We start from the raw sequence: 16,744 nt of genomic DNA, 5'->3' as shown, positions 1-16,744 counted from the left end.
AAACAAATTTTAGCTTTAGTCTAAGTTAAAACAAGAATAACTTCATAGGCAATTAATACACTTAATTTCTTAGAAAGTTTAGGCCTAAAGTTTGGATAGTAATTCAAAATTTCTGGAGAAACAAAAATGACTTAACATGTATTGTTATGTGACAAAACAAAAAGTAAACATAGAACTGAGCCTACACTATATAAACTTTTATCTTATTTTCGAACTTCTCATTTTGGCTACTTACTAGAGAATCAAATGGATAGTGTACAAGAATACACTAACAACACAAACTTTGCTTTATTGATATTGTCACATAGAGGAAGGTGTAAGCAGATGAATGGCGAATACTAACTTCACGTAACGAAAGTTTATTCAGCACTTGCACGTACAAGAGCGCGGAGTGAACTGCCTCCGGCCAGAACACATACGGTATATATACAGCTACAGAACATTCCAGTACAATGATTCTTGCCATTTGTTGATACTTATAGAATGTACTCAAACCAAAGATAGAAATTAAAATGTTTCAGTTGAGGTGAGTTTTGAACTCACAATCCTCCATGCAACAATCTGGTATCATAACCACTACACTACGGCGATTGAGCTACTTGGTTTCTTCTGTGATATTGCTCCCTCCTTAAGAGAACAGCGTCTTGGTGTTACGTCCTCCTAGTCCAGGAACAAGTCATTGGTCCTGCATACTCCGACTCCTGACGACTGATGTTCGCCCTTGCGGGATCTTCCTAGAACTTCCCTTGCCACTATGATCTTCATTACCTTTCCGCTTGTTGCCTGTCGCTGGAGCTTTGAATTTCCCCTCGGTTGCAGGTTCCTTATAGGGCTTCATTCGAAGGATGTGAACTGTATCTATAATCTTTCGTCGTCTTGTGGTCGGGGTGGAAATCTTCAACTTCATAAGTAACATCAGACAACTGTCTTACAACCTTATACAGTCCAAAGTAGCACCTGAGGAGCTTCTGAGAAAGACCAACCTTCCGAACAGGAGTGAAGATCCAGACGAGGTCACCAGGCTGGTAGACAACAGGGCGGTGGTCTCGCGTCATACCTTCAGCAGTTGTTTTCTTGAGGCTGTAGTGTGTGGAGTCGAGCTAACTGCTGAGCTTCCTCAGCTCTGGTTAACACATGGCCAATGTCGTCCACATCATCAGGATGTAACGGAAATACAGTGTCCATCGTTGTTGTCACCTCATGCCCATGCACCAGGAAAAATGGTGTAAATCCTGTGGTGTCTTGTTTGGCGGTGTTGTAGGCAAAGGTCACGAAAGGTAGTTTTTATCCCAGTTGCTCTGCTCAACATTGACGAACATTGATAGCATGTCGGCCAAGGTCTTATTAAGGCGTTCAGTAAGCCCGTTAGTTTGCGGATGGTAGGCAGTCATCATGTGATGAGTAATGTTGCACCGATGGTTTACCTCTGTCACAAGATTCGATTGAAAAACTTTCCCTCGATCTGTAATTAACGACCTTGGGACACCATGTTTTAATACAATGTCTTCTACAATGAATTTGGCTACCTCAAATGCTTTGGCTGTTTTCATGGCTTTTGTAATGGCATAGTGTGTCAGATAATCAGTGCAAACAATAATCCATCTATTGCCACTAGCAGACGTTTAAAGTCATCCGAGGAGGTCAATCCCAACATGCTGGAAAGGTGTTTTGGCTGGTGGAATTGGTATGAGTCGGCCAGATGGTTTCTGAGGAACTGCCTTTTTCCTCTGGCACTCTCGACAGTGCAACACATAGTGACTGACACTCCTAAATAAACCTGGTCAGAAAAATCTCTTGCAGATCCCATCATATGTCTTAATAAATCCTAAATGTCCAGCCTCAGATGTGTCATGGAATTTCTGTAGAACATCTAAGCGCATGTGTTTAGGAATCACTGGTAGCCACCTCTTTCCAAATGGATCAAAGTTTTTCTTGCAAAGTAATCCATTAACTACCTGAAATTGTACTTTCACATCCTCTGACTGATTTAAGGCAAGCATAATTTGAGATACCTTGGCGTCCTTATTCTGCTCAGCAGAGAGATCCTGGAGTGCAGCTAGACAGTCACTATCTTCATCAAAGTCTTGATGGTCCTGCACAGGGTTTCTTGAGAGACAGTTGGCATCTTGGTGTTTCCTTCCACTTATGTACACTATGGTAATGTCATACTCTTGAAGACGCAGTGCCCACCTGGTGAATCGGACTGTTGGATCCTTAAGCTGTGTCAACCAACAAAGTGAATGATGGTCTGTAACAACTGTAAATGGCCTTCTATAGAGATACTGTCGAAATCTGTACAAGGCCCAGATCACAGAAAGACATTCTCTTTCTGTAGTTGAGTAGTTTGTCTCAGCTTTTGTAAGTGTCCTAGAAGCATAGGCTATAACCTTCTCTTTTCCATCTGAAATTTGCACCAGAACAGCACTGATCCCATACCCACTGGCATCTGTGTGTCGTTGTGTAGGTGCCCTGTTGTCTACCAGCCTGGTGACCTCGTCTGGATTAACTGTACATTAACAATCGGTGTAACTGCCAGAATGCTGAATGCAAGCATGCAAACGTGCATGCATTGTGTTGGACATGTGTCACATGTCAGTTTGTGGGATAGTGTTCCATGCCTGTTGCACTTGGTCGGTCAATACAGAGATAATTAGTCACACCATAAATAAGTACATTAATACCTATTGTAAGCTATCAATTGAAGGTTTCACACTGTTTTGCATGTTTTCTGGACAAAGAAAACATTTCATTGGTGTGAATTTTGGACTAGGATTTGTTTACGTTGTCGTATACTGTAAGTTACATGATTATATTGTCACAGAGGAAGCCGAGTAGTGCTGTCGCTGTAGTGTAGTGGCTATGATACTAGATGGAGGGTTGTGAGTTCAAAACTCACCTCAACTGAAACATTTTAATTTCTATCTTTGCTTCGAGTACATTCTAAAAGTATCCACAAATGGCAACAATCATTGTACTGGAATGTTCTATACCTGTATGTATACCATATGTGTTCTGGCCAGAGGCAGTTTGCTCCACGCTCTTGAATGTGCAAGTGCTGAATAAACCTTTGTTAAGTGAAGTTAGTGTTCGTCATTCATCTGCTTACACCTTCCTCTACGTGACATTATTCTGGTGGAGGCGCCGGGTATTGGAACTTATGATACCCCACATTATCGATGACATGGCGAGAAATCCGAGTTTGAGCGATATTCAGCAGACCACAATCTATCGAAGACAGAAGAAGAAGAGGACGTCACGATGACAGCAACTGTGTGCCACCACATGAGACATCCTTCCGGGTTCTCTGGTGACAAAGGCCAAGATCCAAACAAGTGGCTGAAGGTATATGAGCGTATAGCCAAATTTAACAAATGGGATGACACTGTGTGTTTGGCTAACATATTTTTCTATCTGGAGGGTACTGCCAAGTAATGGTGTGACAACAAAGAGGAGAAGTTCACAAGCTGGGAAATATTAAACATTCCAGGCAGAACTGCACAAGTATTTCAGCAACACACAATGACAGAAGTGCAAGGTTGACGATAAATTAAAGTGCAGGGCACAGCGTCCAGGAGAAACGACAGCATCCTATATTCAAGACATCTTGGAGCTGTGTAAAATAGTGGATCCTTGAATGAAGGAGGAAGATAAGGTTCACATCTTACGAAGGGTGTTGCTGAGGACATGTATCAAGCCCTACTCCTGAAGGAGGTTTCAAAAGCAGACGACTTCATAAAATGGTGCCAGTATATCGAGACAATGCATCAAAAAAGAATTACATGCAAGAAGTTTGAACGGCTTCCAAATTTCGTATCGGTGTCTGTGATGGAGAAAGGAACTGATTTGACAAGTGTTCTTCATCAGATAGTGAGAGAGGAAGTTCAGAAGGCACTTGGATTGCACGACGAGCGAAAAACCGAGACGCTTCAAGAGGTTATAATGGAGGAAGTGGAACACACATTGAACCCAATCTCTCGTCCTTCATTTCCCTTTAAAACGGTAAAAAAGTCGAGACCCAGGTGAAGTTACATTCCTAGTAGAATGCCGCACGAGCAACCTGTTTGGGCACCAAGGAAGACTGATGTCTGGAGGACCCAGGATAACCAACCAGTATGTTTCCACTGCGGATGACCGGGATTTGTGGTGTGCTATTGTTGAGAAAGGTGGTGGATATTTGATGACACCCATGCCAGAAGACAGCAGACCAATCTTAGCTGACGCCAACTCTGGGACAACGATGATGAACATGAAGATATGGGTGCAGGACGATGTAGGTCACCACTGCCGCAAGCTAGCCACTGGAGAGGACGCTCCCCAACATGCTAATCAAGGTCTCCATCGCCGTTTAGAAGCTCCAGCCGATCACCTGGCCACAGCAACCTGGAAAACTAAAGGGTGCGACCTTCCTTGGAGGTGAGTCTGCCGAAGAGAAAAATCCTCCGTTGTAGATCACTACAAAAATGATAGGAAACTACATCGATATCCTCATGGATGGCCAACCAGCCCAAGCTCTTGTGGACTCTGGAGCATCATATTCAGTCATTTCGGAGAAGTACCATCACCAGTTGCAGAAAACCGTATTCGTTGACGACAAAACATCCCTACAGGAAGATGTGTCATTTCTGAGGGTATAAGTGGCCATACACAGCCCTTAGAATTCATCACTTACAAGAATGTAGTCATGATGTCATTCAAGGATGGGACTTTTTGGAAGCTTTTCAAGCAATTATAGATTATGGTCACTCGAAGATTATGCTAGACAAAATGAGATACTGTGAACAGGAAGATTCGCATCCGAGTGCATGGCGACTACGTGTGCTGGATGAAGTGATCATTCCTGCGGTCAGTGCTAGAAAGGTAACTTTCGTGTGTCATGCCGTGCATCAACCCAAGGATCTTGTAGTGGAATGTAGGAGAAGCATACCACTGAAGAATAACTTGGTCATCCCAGCCTCTGTCGTTTTGTTTAAGAACGGATTCGGTGAATTGTGGATAGTTAACTGTCGCAGAGAACCGCAGATCCTTCCAAGACACATGTGCATAGCAAACACTGAGCCATGAATTGCAGAACAGCTGAGCATCATAGAAACCTTCCATGCAGAGTCTGTGGGAAAAATTAGCGCTACCACTACAAGAGAAGAAGACCTTCTAGCTCGACTACCACCAGATCTCACTAAGGAAACAGAAGAAGCTACTTGCCATTCTTCAAGAGTTCTCTGAATGCTTCAATCCACAGGTGAAGAGCAAATCAGACAAATCAATGGTGAAGCACCGGATTAGCACTGGAGACCATCAACCAATAAGCCAGAGAGCATACCGTGTGTCAGCAATGGAATGTCAAACAATTCGTGACAAGGTAGAGAAAATGATGAAGATTGACATAATTCAGCCTTCGCAGAGCCCTTGGTCATCACCAGTGGTTTTCGTCAGGAAGAAGAGTGGCAGTTGGCGATTTTGTGTTGATTACAGGAAGCTTAATAAGACAACTAAAAAGGACATTTACCCTCTTCCACGAATTGATGATACATTAGATTGTCTGAAGGGGGCTAAGTTTTTCTCAACCATGGACATGTACTCGGGATACTGGCAAATCAAAGTAGATGAGGCTGTTCGTGAGAAAACTGCATTCATCACCCCTGAGGGCCTGTATGAGCTTAAGGTAATGCTGTTTGGTTTGTGTAGTGCACTAGCAACATTTGAATGAATGATGGATAATTTTCTAAGGCACCTGAAGTGGACGATATGTCTTTGTTATTTAGATGACATTATAGTGTCCTCAGAGACATTTGATGAACACATAAAAAGACTGAGGGCCGTTCTTAAGTGTCTCCAACAAGGCGGACTGAAACTTAATCCAAGAAAGTGTCTTTCTGGAGCAAAAGAGAACAAAATATTTGACACCTTGTGTCAAATGAAGGAGTGCGGCCAGACCCAGAAAAGGTGAGATCTATAACAGAATTTTCTATTCCTAGAAGTATTAGAGATGTGAGAAGCTTCCTCGGATTATGTTCTTATTACCGCCGTTTTATCAAAGACTTTTGTATCAAAGCCAGGCCACTCCAAGAGTTGTTAAAAGCTGATGCTAATTTTATCTGGGGTGGTGCTCAACAAGATTCTTTCGATGTGCTGCGGAAAGCTCTGACGACTGACCCTGTACTTGGTCTGTATCAATGGTTTATTTTGCTCTTAATTTAACCTCTGATCTTGCAACTTTAATGACTTAAATATGTTAAACAGTAGAAATTCCAGGATGGAATAATGACAATATTATGAAAAATATATATTTGCTACTCACTGTATAGTGGAGATGCTGAGTCACAGGTAGGCACAACAAAAGGATTGTCAAACAAGTAAGCTTTTGGCCAAGAAGGTCTTCGTTGGCAGTAGACACAAGCACTCATGCAAATGCAACACATATACGCACACACGACCACAGTCACTGGCTGCCTAGGTGAGTTGGGTTTGCATGAGTGTGTGTGTCTAATTCTGATAAAGGTCTTTTTGGCTGAAAGCTTACTTGTTTGACAGGCTTTTTGTTGTGCCTACCTAAGACTCATCATCTTTGCTATACAGTGGGTAGCTATTTATCCTTTTCATAATATTGTCATTATTTCATCCTGGATTTTCCGTTGTTTGATTTTTCCTAACGGCTTCTCTTCCGTCCCATAACCTAGTGCAGTTTTCCTTTGTTACTATTTTCTGCCACATTATACTCAGTGTCCATCCTTTTTTTCTCTTCTTTCCTGTTTTCCACATGTTGCCTTCCAAACCACAGCACAAGCTCTACTTACAAGCCACCTTTGTCAACTGTCTCATCTGCACACAACAGATGGCTGCAAGACAGTTCTAATTGTTGGTGCAGCATCACATGTCCCACAGTACACCTACCTGCCAGACCTTCAAATTGAGCACTCTTCCTGTGTCTCCCTCGTGCGTTTGTCCATACCTTCCTTTGCCACATGAACTTGAACCTCATCTTATCAACCCCTCCCCATCCCCCACTCCTTCTACTCTCTTATTCCAGTTTACAAATACTAACTTCACCCAATTTAGTCACATCTGCCAGCCCCCTTCTTCATAGGTATCCACCTACTTACCTGCAACCCACATTGCAATCTTTTTATTTATTTTTCTTTGATCTCATTGTGTTTTTGAGTCTGGCTTAGGCAGCCAGAGACTGTGGTCATGCGTGTGTAAGTTGCATTTGCATGTGTGTGTGTGTGTGTGTGTGTGTGTGTGTGTGTGTGTGTGTGTGTGTGTCTAATTCCAATGAAGGCCTATTTGGTTGAAAGCTTACTTGTTTGACAGTTTTTTTGTTGTGCCTATCTACACCTTAGCATTTCTGCTATATGGTGAGTAGCAATTTGTCCTGTTCAAAATATTGTCACCACTTAAATATGTTACCTAGACAATTGTATTCCCAAAATTTCATTGCTCTACATGAATTTTTTTGGGTTTGCAATTTTTTCCTGTCATTGCATACGAAGAAGGACAGCACAAATGATCACAGCATCTGTAGTGACTTCAGTATCTTTCTCTTTATGAATTGTCATAGTTTTGTTTGATTCATGGGAGACTGTCACAGAAATGCTGAAAAAAAACCTGAATTGCTAGGTTCAAATGGTTCAAATGGCTCTGAGCACTATGGGACTTAACTTCTGAGGTTGAATTTCTAGGCACTTGAACATAGATAACAATTATTCTGTGACAGCCTATTTACAGTGTTTCAGGAACAAGTATTAATTGAAGGCTCTAGACATGTTCTTCAGCTCCATATGTATTGCTCCCATGGGGACCATGAAGAGAAGGCCAGATCTATTACAGCACGCACAGAGGTGTTTTAGCGGTCATTCTTCCCCCACTACTCATGCTGTTTGAAGGGGAGGAAACCCTCACATGTGGTACAGTGTTAACTACCCTATGCCATACTGTGATTGCAGAGTAAGTATGAAGATGTAGATATGGATCTACTTTTATGTCATTTGGATTAAGGAACACACCTAGCACTTCTGTACTTTTCAGAGTTTTATTAACGAAATACTTAAAGGTTTAGTTTTCTGTTTTGCCTATGTAGATGGCATACTGATTGCATCTAATTTGGAAGAAAATCATTTCTAGCCACACTTCCTGATAAGTACTGCATGAGGATAAATCTGAGAAGAGCTATGTCTCGTACTTAGAAAATATGTTTTTTTGCAATACATTACTGTGCTAGAAGGCACCAAACCAGACTTTGAGGAATAACAGCTGTTATCAGGACATCTAATTCGGAAACTGTGAAACAATTGCAAGCATTTCTTAACAGACATTGACATCTACAACAAGCTCTTTTAAATGTCTGTCTGAATGAAAGTAAGATGAATGACAAAAGGAAAATCAACTGAACTCCAGGAGCAACAGAACAATATGAAATGCAAGGAAAATTACAAAAAGAAAATCAACTGGCCTCCAGAAGCAACAGAATAGTTTGAAAAATGTAAGAAAAATCTAGCGTATGCTACACTACTAATTTTATCAAGTCTGGTGTATGATTTTTTATTGTTTGTCAATGCATCAAACTTTGCTACAGGAACAGCTCTATGACAGAAACAGCATGGAAGTTAGAAGTCTGTTGCCTTCTTTTCAAACAAGGTTTCCTTTCCATTGTTGTATGGTGTGCTTACTTCCAGGATGGCCCTTTGACAGAATAAGAAGTGTCAGTGACTTGTTTGGAGTAGGAGAGGTGGATGGCTGCATGGACTGATCTTACACCTGGGTCTTCGACAGGGATTTAACTCATTGTGTTGGAAGGTGTGAGGAGGAGGGGCGCAAGGATTGACAGTGGTAGTGTGTAGATTGAGTTAGTGACAGAATAATGTTTTTCTACTTAATAGTTTGATTGTGGGGAGGACATTCCTCATTTTTAGGGCATGAAAAGAGAATGTGGCATAGTTTTCCCTAAATTCTGGATGGTGCTGAGTGGTGGAGGGAGCACGCCTGTTGTGATTTTTAAGCAGATGTGTAAGGAATGCTAGGTGTAGGTTAAGGTAGGTCATTAGAGTATACCAGGATGAGGTTTAGAAGACGCCTGCAAGATGTTTGCTTGTTACTGAAACTATCTAATTCATGGTGGCTAGGCTGTATGTGAGGACTCTTTGGTTGGGAGATGTTGAAGTGGAGGTATTGCTGGTGATTCTTAGTGTTTAACATAGTTGTTTTTGAACAGCTGTCAGTCATTTCCTACCAAAGTGTAACACCCATGGTTGCTTCATTTGTAGTTGACAAGCAGTCTCTACAGTCACTGTTTCGGTATGGTGAAGGTATTCCTGATGCTTTGATAGACCAACTCTTATCTCTCAATCTTGTCGAGAAACAGAGGTCATTTAGCCTGTCCCTATATACACTAACATTCTATGCACAGCTAACACTCCACACAAACCTGATGTCCAGCTAAAAGAGCCCCTCCTAAACTTTTCTGCAACATTTACAGCACTCTGCAAAGGTATAACTATAAACAAAGTATTTTCCCAGTTGAATGGCCACTCCCAACCTGTGGCTAAAAGTTAACTGGGACATCCAGTCAGTGACCATATGGCACATCTTAAGGGACTGTCTCACTACCTATGCCATTTGGCTTCTCCTCCTCAACACTTATTCCCTCAATGTCTGTGGCATCCATTTTTGATAGACCTTCTCCATCGGTCTTCTCTCTGCCTCCCTCCTCCTTCCTCCTGTTCCAAAACTGTTTTACTGGCCTGACCCCACACTAGTATCTCATTCACCCTCATATTTTATTACTTGTCACTCCACGCATCTCAGCCATGAAACCTTTACTTGTATCTGTATGTCTCTTAGTAAACCATATTAACACCATTTCCCTATACTCCTCTTTTTTCTCTCATTTTCCATAAACACTCATCTGTATGTTCCTGCCCAGACACTATCTCCCACCAATCACCATCTCTCTGCTTTCTCTCCTATTCACTACCTACTGGAGAATATGCAGGGCTGGCCCTTGAGTATTCGGCCACCACACTCTTGGATATGCTTCACAGGCCATGTACAGCCCCTGCAAGTTGTTGTTAGCAGAAGAGTTGCTGAGATGTTTACTACCAAGCCTCCTGCAGCTACCACAGCATCTAGGGGTGCAAGCTGCACCAATACATGGCATGCAGATTGAGGTAAACAGTGCTCCAGTCTTTGGCACCTATTCCCATTTGCGTCACAAGTACACGTGACACTGCACCTTTATTCCACCGCTAATGGGTACTTAGGTCACTGGCTGCTCAGACCTTCAATAGACAGGTTAGCTCCAGGTCCAGCCCAACCACCAGCTGCCGTTGAGCCTGCGGTTTGGAGCACAACTCCTGCTGCAGCTGGTATCCGTCATACAGTGCCATCTCATGCCATCACCAGTGTTGCAGCTGCTGGCCTACAATCAGCCTCTCCAGAAGGGCCTTCTTCCACAGCTCTTTGCCACTACCGATGATTTTGGACTTCATTATAGTAGCCTCCACTATTCGCCATTACACAAGGACATTTCTGTTGTACCTGTATGCACATTTTTCCACCAAATCTGTACTGAGTTGGTTCATGATGAATAAACAAACAATGTTACTCCAATGCATGCAAAACAATCACTACCTAGGTACACCACTCAGCCATGGTTACTATACTGTAGCTGGTGATGAGGATGATGGTTTCGTGTAGAGTGCTCATTCTTCATCCCCTATATACTACAGTTGGAGACAAAGATAATGGTTTTCTTGATACAAGTGACACTTGTAGTTCGTGTGGATTCAGTTTATGTGGATTCTCAGTGTAGTGCTGCTAATGATTCACTCACTCCAGTGTGTATTCATGGTTTGCTAGCTGCTGTACCAATTCCTGGTCTCGCCCATCACCCAGCCGCCTCTCCTTCACCATATTGAGTCTGATGCCACCATGGCACGTCACATTCGGCCTGGGCAATGCAGTCATGACTGGCTTCCTTCCTGTGGATGGCAGTGCCCAGACAGGACAAGATTGGTGATGCCACATCTTCACACGTGTTTCAGCATTTCTTGATGTGTCTTCATTTATTTTGCTGGATCCTCATTTTGTTCTCAATTGTTTGTACGTTTTTTCAACCACATCTTTCTTGTTTAAATACTAGTGATAGTGATGGGGTAGCACACTCATGTCTTTGCATTGTGCCAGTCTACATTCGAAGCCTACAAGTGTGTCCAGCTGTGTACCAGACCAGGACTATTAATGCCTTCCTATAGAATGAGTGTGTCGTCTGTGTATCAGACAGGGACTGTTGAATTCTTGGATTCTGTACCTGTGTTCAGTTGCTCTCTCAATTCTGGTAGGGATTCCTTTGCAAATTCATGTTTGTGTTTCTCAGCAGATGCAGCTTCTTGACAATACTCTCTTTTCCAGAATGAGATTTTCACTCTGCAGCGGAGTGTGTGCTGATATGAAACTTTCTGGCAGATTAAAACTGTGTGCCCGACCGAGACTCGAACTCGGGACCTTTGCCTTTCGCGGGCAAGTGCTCTACCAACTGAGCTACCGAAGCACGACTCACGCCCGGTACTCACAGCTTTACTTCTACCAGTACCTCGTCTCCTACCTTCCAAACTTTACAGAAGCTCTCGAACTCGGGACCTTTGCCTTTCCTGCGAACGCAGGAGAGCTTCTGTAAAGTTTGGAAGGTAGGAGACGAGGTACTGGTAGAAGTAAAGCTGTGAGTACCGGGCGTGAGTCGTGCTCCGGTAGCTCAGTTGGTAGAGCACTTGCCCGCGAAAGGCAAAGGTCCCGAGTTCGAGTCTCGGTCGGGCACACAGTTTTAATCTGCCAGGAAGTTTCATATCAGCGCACACTCCACTGCAGAGTGAAAATCTCATTCTGGAAACATCTCCCAGGCAGTGGCTAAGCCATGTCTCCGCAATATCCTTTCTTTCAGGAGTGCTAGTTCTGCAAGGTTCGCAGGAGAGCTTCTGTAAAGTTTGGAAGGTAGGAGATGAGGTACTGGCAGAAGTAAAGCTGTGAGTACCGGGTGTAAGTCGTGCTTCGGTAGCTCAGTTGATAGAGCACTTGCCCGCGAAAGGCAAAGGTCCCGAGTTCGAGTCTCGGTCGGGCACACAGTTTTAATCTGCCAGGAAGTTTAATACTCTCTTTGCTGCATAATCAAATGGTCCTTTCATGAATTGTTTCAATGTGCATTATCTTACATACTGTTCTTGGTCAGCGACTTCCATGTGTTTTTCTGTTTCCCTGGCAGTGTGTTCTCAATCACTGGAGCTCCCGTTGTCTCTTGCCCATCAGTTCAGGGATCAGGCACCTCAGGGCCTCCTGCAGTGCTTTATTCGGCTCACTCAGTCTCCCCAGTTTTTTCTGCAGCATTTAGACAGGACATCCAGAAGTTTCTGTGTGTGGCAACCTAGACCATGTCTCGTCATGCTTGTTGCTACATTCTCATGCTGTGTGGCACTCCATACTGGTTCACAGTACTCTACACCAGACACTCCTATGATACTGTCCCATCTCTTGCTCATGACGCCATCAGAGACCAATCCTTTCATCACTGGCCCTGTTGTGGCTAATCCTCTTGTAGCCTGTTGCAGCTGGCGCCCCAGTATTTGCCAGCCCTGTTGATGCTGATGCTTGCTCACTTGCTCACCCTCTTGCCTCTTGTGGCCGGTTCACTAATTGCCGGTTCTGTCGATGCTGATCCTAGCGACACAGTTTCCAGCAGTTATCACCTCCTAATCCACCACCACCTCCTCCGTAGCTGTGCGCCCAACCATCCATTCCTGCTGGCACCTCCAATCCCGTAGTGTGTTCTTCTGGCCCTGGGTTGTGCCTTCCTCGACTCTTCACTGCCACGTTATTCCCCTGTGTGGACACTGCATGCTACTTTAATTGGGATCCAATGTTGTGTAGACTGACTGATTTTCTTGTTGTCTTGTTCCAGTTTACTCTCATGACTGCCTGGTGCCTCCTCCCCTGGATACTGCACTTCTCTCTGATAGTTACACCATCTCACGCAAGGGGTGAGGGGTGTAGCATGTACATGCCTGAGTTCTTACATATCCAGACACCACACTCATGGATATGGTTCATGGGCAACTTATAGCCCTGCAAGTTGTCGTCAACAGAAAAGTAGCTGAGTTATTTAGTGCCAAGCCTCCTGCAGCCCCACAGTATCTGGGGGCACAAGCTGTGCCAATACATGGCCTGCAGGTCACAGTTGTTATAAATTATAAAATCTGAACAACACAGTTTTAGTTGTGAACGATATATATATATATTTTTTTTCACTTTGCTTCATAACTTGAATGAACTTCAAAGACATTATATAGAAACAAGAATATTTTGGAAAATATCAAGGAAGAATACTTTACAGTGAATGCTAAAACATTTTTCCTTTTATCACAACACTTCTTCAAAAAGGAAAATAAAAAATCAGTCAAATAAACAACCAACGAGTTACTACTTGACTTCGTGCACACCAGTCTCTGCACACAGCAAATTAAAGTGAACTTGCTCAATTGGCTTTGTCAGGAGATCAGCCAACTGAGTCTTTCCATCAAATGTTCCTACATAATTTCACCATTCAGGAATCGTTCATGAGCATAAAAGTGTCAGACCTCAATATGTTTTGATTGATGAAGATATTCACGGTTTTTTGCTAATTTTAATGCACTTGCGTTGTTAATATGAAGTGTTGGAGGTTGTCCCAGCATTTCAACCAATTCATTTAATAAATGAAATAACCAAATTAATTCTTTGGCTCCTTCACTTGCTGAAATAATTTCTGCTTCAGTTGTAGATGTAGCCACAACCTTCTGCAGCTGACTTGTCCATGATATTACCCCACCAGGGTACTTTGCTACAATGCTGATTGTTCAACATCTTGTCTGCTTGTTGCCAGTGAAATCAGCATCACTGCAAATTCACAAATTTTCTTCCCTATCATAGATAGTGCCATAATTAAATGTGCCTTTCAGACACTGGAATTTGCCTTTCACTTGATTCCAGCCCTCAGTGGTTGGTTTTTACATAGCTCAAGCAACTTTATTCACTGCATAAGTTACATCTGGATGAGATGCTATTGAGAAATGCATAAGATATCCAGTTGCCTCGCGATAGGGGACAAAGGACAAAACTGATTCATTTTGATCATTTTCTTCATATCCAGTGGGAGTTGAAGTCATGTTGGATTCTGGCATTCAAAATATTTGCAACATTTGTTTCATGTATTTTTCTTGACTTAGTGTAATCACTCAATCTTCATTTTGCTTTATTTTTATGCTGAGAAAATTGTCAAAGGTCACCATTGTTATATCAAATTCACGTTGTAAAGTATACAGAAAAGCTGTAATTTCATTTTTCTCATTGCCTACAATTAGATCCTTATCAACATAAATTGCTACATAAACTGTATTTCTGTTTCATTTACGATAAAGCAAACAAGGATCTGCAGCACTGTTTTTAAAACCTGCTTTATTCATGACTCCCATAAAATGTTTGTTCCAGCAGCATGGTGCTTGTCTGAGTCCATAGAGACTCCGTTTCAAGAGACACACTTGATGTGTATATTTTTGAAGCCTTTCGGTTGTTCCAAATACGCTTCATCTTGAAGTATTCCATTCAAAAAGGCTGTCTTCAAATCAAATTGTATCAACACCATATTCATTGAAGCAACTACCACTAGCAAAACTTGAATTGTGTCATACTGTGCAACAGGACTAAATACATCTTCATAATCAATTCCTTCTTGCTGAATATACCCTTTAGCAACTAATTGGGCTTTGAAATGAGTGCTTCCATCAGCTGTTGTACTCTTTTATGTAGAACCCAGTGATATGGCAATAGTTTGGTATTCGTGAGATGTCCAACTAATACCCATATTTTGTTTCTCTTTGGTGCTTCCATTTCTTCATTAATAGCCTGCATTCGTTTTTCCTTTTCATTTGACTGCAATATTTCAGTAAAACAGTTTGGATCTTTATGTCCACAACACTAACTTTTGTTAGCATCAAGAAAGAACTTGCCACTTTCTATAGAAGCTGGTTTTCTTTGTTGTTTTCTACTCTCCAATTTACCTTCACCAGAAAATTAAGGTGCTTTGGCTTTCTGGAATTCTGTTGATTCTATATTATTGTCATCTGATACTTGACTTCTTCCAGAACCAAGTGCATTAAATTTTTCTTCAGGTGTTTCGGCTTTCTGGAATTCTGTTGATTCTACATTATTGTCGTCTGATACTTGACTTCCTCCAGAATCAAGTGCATTAAATTTTTCTTCACTTTGACTTCCTATGGTAGCAGAATGCCAAGGAATATCAAATTTGATATGGTACTTAAATTAAAAATTTTACATCATGACTCAAGACCACTTTCTTTTTTGAAGGCATCCAGACCCTAAATCCATCTTTGTCATTAACATACCCAACACGTTGACCTAAAGCAGTTTTATCATCAAAATTTGAATGAAAATGTTGGTTTACGTGAACCTAGAAACCTGTACAAAAAATTCTGAGGTGTTGAAGTTTATCTACTAGTCAATTGTACCACACCTCATAAGGAAATTAGTCTGCAACTGGATACCTTCCAATACAATTTAAAATATAAACTGCTGTATTGCAATCTTCTGGCCACAATCGTCCTGATAGTTTGCTCACATTCAGCATTGAACTTGCAGCTTCAACAGTTGTTCTCTTTTCACGTTCGGCCAAATCATTTTGTTTAGGAGTATAGGGTGCAGGAATCAGTAAGTCTCTTCCCTTATCTATGAGCAATTTCTTACCTCTGTTGTTATTAAATTCCTTACTCCATCTCACATCTGAACTGTTTAACAGCATGGTGGTGGTGGTTGTTGGGATGTTTAAGGGGGACTAAACAGCGAAGGTCATCAGTCCCCCAGTTTAACAGCATGACCTTTGGATGGAGCTTCATTAAAAAAATTGTTTAAGCACTTCATACACTTCATTTTTGTGCTTCAAAAAGAAAGTTCAACGAAATTTACTTAAATCACCTGCAAAACGTACACAATATCCAGCACCTCTAAATTACTCTGTACTCATTGGTCCATTGACACATGCATGGATTAATTTTCCAGTAACTGTGGAGTGATTTGCTCATTGTCTTAATGGTAGTCATTGCATCTTTCCTAATGGACAACCATCACAAAGTTCATCCTTACAGCCTTCTACACTGATGTTAAGTTTCTTGAAGATTTTCTTGACTTCTTGTTTATTCTGGTGACTGAATCTTTCATGGTGCATTTGTAATGTTTCAGAAGATGCCACTAAGTTCACTTGATTACCTTTTTGTGGCCTAACAGCATGCTTATTCAACACATACAGACCATTTTCCACTTAGCCTGTCATGACGATGTTGCTGCTGGCTTTTCCCCAGTCCTAACACTTTTCCTGTCACATGCAGCTGCTCTGGCTGAGAACAAATGAGCATTTTCATGGGGGACATGTAAAACATTTTCCATTCTAGCACTGTACCATCTATTATTTCATCTTATTTTGTTGCAGACTATTCCTTGACCAAGAGCATGCATATTAGCAACTTGTTTTCCTAATGAAACCATCCAGGAATATCAAATTCACTGTACAAAACGAAGTATTGTTTAGTCAGAGTGATATGCTTCAAAGCACTGCTATCACAATACCATTTATTTAAGTCAGTACAATTTCTACTAGATGAATCCATTCTCTTCTTGCAGTATGCTATTGTAGTCAGTATGTCCAGTGGACACTCTG

General features: G+C 41.9%; 1 protein-coding gene and 1 non-coding gene across 3 annotated transcripts in view; both read left to right on the top strand.

Moving 5' to 3' along the window:
- Positions 1–16,744, top strand: part of LOC126483636 (myosin-11-like) — a 239,549-nt gene that overhangs the window by 141,507 nt on the left and 81,298 nt on the right. The gene's annotated exons all lie outside the window — the stretch shown is intronic.
- On the top strand, positions 11,732–11,806 carry Trnas-cga (transfer RNA serine (anticodon CGA)). The gene has a single exon. It is a non-coding gene; the product is annotated as a tRNA-Ser (tRNA).

This window comes from Schistocerca serialis, chromosome 6, assembly GCF_023864345.2.
Source record: "Schistocerca serialis cubense isolate TAMUIC-IGC-003099 chromosome 6, iqSchSeri2.2, whole genome shotgun sequence".
NCBI classification, from domain to species: domain Eukaryota; kingdom Metazoa; phylum Arthropoda; class Insecta; order Orthoptera; family Acrididae; genus Schistocerca; species Schistocerca serialis.
The sequence above is the reverse complement of the archived record's forward strand: the minus strand, read 5'-3'. Positions and strand labels throughout refer to the sequence as shown.